Genomic DNA, 4,896 nt, shown 5'->3' on the forward strand with positions numbered 1-4,896 from the left:
TTAAGGCCTGTTGAGACAGGGGGCCTCCAAGGGTTCCAGCAAGCCTGTTCTAATGGTTTCTTGCCTGTAAAGAACTAGTTAAATATTTTTAATACCATCTCTGCAGCTGTTCTGGGAAGCAAGGGTAGGGAGCAGTGCAGGAACTGACCTGAACAAGTCTCAGACTCCCTGAGCTGGGAGAGCGGCTAATATCATCTTCATTTCTCCTGCTGTTTAACCCCAACCAGTTTAACCCTGAGTCCTTCCCAACTTACTTCCTATGGGCCCACAGTCTCCCATAGTTTGTTGTTCTAGATCCACAATTTGTAAAGCAGTCGACACTGGTAAGGTCTAACACTGCTCCGGAATCAACTGGGCCTCAGTTCCAGCAACTGCAGGCTGCCATTCTCAACACATAACCTCACTTCATCCTCCTCCTTCTGCCCAAAGCATAGTCTTCTCACTGTACACATGAAGAAATAAGCTCAGAGAAGGGAGAAGCTCACCCCAATTCACAGGCAAGTAGGCAAGCCTGGAGCCAAATGCCCCGGGGCCATTTTAAGATCTTGATAAACCTACGGCATTCTGAGCTTTGGATTCCTCACCAACAGGAATCAAAAACGAATAGGCACCCCTCTCTCCCTCTCTACAAAGTAAATGCAATGGACTGGTAATCATATGCTTTGAGTTGCAGTTGGCTAGTGAACATAGTTATGTTTTGGAGACATTTAATAAACATCTATTCATTTTAACTTGGCAGCTCCCTTTTCCTATTTGAAAGTAAGAATTATTTTTCAGAACCCAGATACTTTTGTAAGTCCTACTGTGCTGTACTACTGAAGGCTAAAACAGGCTGAAACCATGCTCTTCTCATACATGACCCCCTCTTCCCCTGCATATGATCCCCATTTTACACACAAGAAAACTACATACGGGAATCCTCTGGGTGCAAATAACAGAGGACTATGACTCACACTGGCTGAAACAAAATAACATGACTGTATTATTGTGACTTTATTATTCCCGGAAACACCTACCCAGGAAGACAAAAGGTGCAAATAATCCTACACCTTTACTTCAGAAAAACCCATTAAAAACCACACAAGTTTTCAGCAGGTTGCCCCACATAATTATTGAACCTCCAAGACTGAAACTTCTACCTCACCATGGCCGCAAATCCTAAACTACTGTAACCCACAACCCTAAACTATTTAATGCAATCCTAACTCAATACTAATTAAGTCCTGCATCAAAAAGCTCCCCTTAAACCAGACCCCAAAACCTCAATACCTCGACATTGCCCTTTCTACCTCCACTTGAACTCCACTAAGAACTCTTTCAAGATAATGCCTTCCCTGAACAAGGGAAGCAACAAACTCAATTTTATCTTAGCAACGGGTAGTTTTGATGGTACTCAGGGAGCCAGCATTTGACAAGAGGGACAGGACCAAAACGGTGGGCAGAGTCCAATTAGGCTGGATGCAGCGCTGGAGTAGATCTCTCTGGATGGGTGGGCACTATCTCCAACAAGGAAGAAAAGTGTACAGATGTCAGGTAGGCAGCCAACAATGTCTGTTACAGAAACCAAGTTCCAGCAGGGTTAAATGCCTTGTCCCAGGTCACTCAAACAGCTGGCAGAGGACCTGTGAGGAGAATGCAGGTTTTCGCACCCAATTCCTTGGCTTTTCTGCGGCGCGGAGATTCACCCTCTCCCACATCCACACCCGCACTGGAAGCCTGGGTAGCCTCCTTCCCTGATCTCCCGCGCGCTGCTGCCTGAGGGTGACTCAAGAGGAAGCTCCTGTCCCTAGTCCCTCTGCAGTCATCCAGCCTGGCTCAGTATCGGGGAAAACACAACCTGAGCAGTAAATGATTAACCCAATCGAAAACCCCGACTCGCTCGGAAACCCTAGCCAGCGGAAGTGTGGTCACTGCGTGAGGAATGCCGGGAAGGCGAGGGGGCGGGCCGATTTCTAGCCGCAGAGGCTGTCGGGTAGGGGCTAACGGCTTGGGGCTGCTAGGGCTACGTAGGGCAGCGGCGGAGTGACAGCAAGGTTTTCCTGACGAGGGCCTGACTGCGAGTGCGGTACTCGCCGCGGGGCGACCCATCGACGCCCCCAGACTCTTGCCACACTCCCCCTGAGCTGGAACGTCCCGGAAATAGGAGAGGCGTCTACACGGTCAAGGAGCAGGAAGGGTTGCATAGCCCAGGGGGCTTCACCTTAGGCCCAGGGCTACGTATTGGTCTGTGTCTGTCGCCTCCCGGTGGCCATTGTGGGGAACTAAAGCCGGCCTTTGCTCCCCAGTGAGTTCCTTTCCTCCTCCTGGCCTGAAGTTCCCAGCACTTAAAAAGCCCCGTTCAGGAAGTGAAGTATGAACCATAAGAAATGGAAGGAGACAATGGTGTGCTGCAGCCAGTTTGTACTGAGTCGCTAGAACTCATGGTTCAATTTTCAGAATTTTGCAAACTGGATGTTAAATACATTACCTTTTTAAAGCCATTGTTAAAAACAATTATATAAACCTACAATTATATTACAAGCAAAAATAGCAAATACGCGAAATCATTTTGCTACATTTTACTATGACATGTTCTTGAGATAATTGTGTCTCAAAATTTTACATCTGTATGGTAGAAATGCTATATAATGCTGTGCTATTGTACATTTATTTCCGACCCCACATTCAGTGGCCAAGTTAGTAGCTTGACATTGGGCCATGATGGGAATATTTACACCATAGAAATTGGAAAACTCTTCCCTGCCCCCTAGATTTGGTTATTAAAACTTTCACCAGCATACCATTTGAGCCAGACAATGGCCAGGGTGGACGGACAGGAAAATAAGGCTTTGGGCCAGCACAGAAATATAATCAGTTTCCTCATTATTAAGGCCCTTGCACAGGTCCTGACCATGGTGCTCAGGGAACATTTGAGGAAGGGAATGGAGGGAGGGAGGAAATTATGTGCTAAACTGGGCTCTTTGTAAGTTTACTTAAGATGGGCTTGCCTAACCCTGACCTTGATTGTGACTATTACCTGACTTTTTTCTAACTCTCCTAACAGCCCTAATTGCAAGGCCTTGAATGCCAATAATTGAAAGAGTTTTCTTGGTGAATGTCAGCGAGGGAAGGAGTTTGAGTCAGGGGTGACATAATCCAAACTTTGCTTTAGGATGAGAATCAGTTCCGTGTGCAGGACAGGTTGAAGAGAGGAACAAATAAAAACAGACCAGCCTGTTCATTCAAGACATTGTTCAGCACTCACTGTGTGTCAGACCTGTGTAGGGATGGGGCTGCAGAGATGAGTGTAAGCTACAATCCATGGCCCCAGGGAGTTCAATTTTATGGGGCAAGAGATAGTAAATAATTACTATGAGTGTGATACGTGCATTGAAAAAGCCAGGTCAAAGTGCCAAAGGGTGAGTCATTCTTTCTGGAGGAGTCAAGGAAACTGTGGTTCAGCCCAGACGAGTGGGGTTTGTAGGCAGAGAGAAGTTATTAAAAAAGACGTGTGGTGATCCCAGGCTGACAGCACTTCCTAGGCAAAGGCCTGGGTTTGTAGAGGGCCTAAGAGGTTGGGTTGGAAGGGAAAGTCTAAGGGGAGGGTGACGGGGGAGATGGGTTTAGAAAAGGGCTGGTGTTGTAATTGTTGAGGCTGAGCCAGGATGGTCAGCTGTGGGGGCAAAGAACGAGTCCTGACAGAATGGGGTTAGGGGATGTTCTTTATTATTGTCCATTACGAGCTCCATGTCTGCAGCTACACTGGAACTTTTCAGCTGTATCTCCTACCTTCCTTCTGCGGTCCAGCCAGAAAGGAAAACTGATTCCCCAGTGTGGCTGAGGGCTCGTGACTCCATACCTGGCACACATTGCTCTTGTGCCCAAAGCTCTCCTCAAACACATATATTCTCTCTCTTCTTCACCCCCTCCACACTCCATTTTGGAAATTTTCCCCAACTTTATCATCTAGCTGGATGTCTTGACTCAAAATCAGTTTCCTGAGGGTTTTTTTTTTTTTGAAACCATCTATAGGACAAATAAATAAAGCTGCCTTTGAACAACTTTTAAATTTAAAATTTTCAATCATTATGATGTTTACATTTTGTTCCTTTATTGCAGGATATCTTCATTGCAGAGAAAATAGACTTTCAGTCAAAATCTGCATATGAGACAAAGAAGGCCATTATATAATGATAAAAGAGTCAATGCCTCAAGAGGATATAACAACTGTAAATATGTATGAACCCAATATTGGAGCACCTAAATATATAAAGCAAATATTAACAACTGGGGAGAAATAGACAGCAATACATTTATGAGACTTCAGTATCCTGCCTTCAACAATGACTAGGTCATCAATACAGAAAAATCAGTAAGGAAACATTAGATTTGAGTAACACTATAGAGCAAATAGACCTAACACGTATACAGAGCATGCCATCCAAAAGCAGCAGAATAGTCATTCTTTTCAATGCACATGGATCATTCTCTAGGATAGATTACATTTTATCCCACAAAACAAATCTTAACAAATTTAACAAGCTTGAAACCATATCAAGTATCTTCTCTGACCACAATGGTATGAAACTGTGGTCAAGAAATCAATAATAGGAGAAAATATTATAAATATGTAGAAACTAAACATTATACTTGTGAACAACCAATGAATTGAAGAACAAAAGAGGGAAATCAAAGTGTCTTGAGACCAACAAAAATGGAAACACACGTACCAAAACTTATGGGATGCAGTAAAAACAATTCTAAGAGGAAAGCTGAGAGCATTAAACACCCGCATTAATACAAAAGAAAGATCTCAAATAAATTACCTACCTTTTTTGAAATTAGGTAAAAGAAATTAGGTAAAAGAAGAAAAAACTAAATCTAAAGTTAATAGAAGGGAACAGAGTAGAAATGAAT

The sequence above is a fragment of the Pteropus vampyrus genome, unplaced genomic scaffold (genome assembly GCF_000151845.1).
Source record: "Pteropus vampyrus isolate Shadow unplaced genomic scaffold, Pvam_2.0 Scaffold300, whole genome shotgun sequence".
In the NCBI taxonomy this organism is placed as follows: Eukaryota; Metazoa; Chordata; class Mammalia; order Chiroptera; family Pteropodidae; genus Pteropus; species Pteropus vampyrus.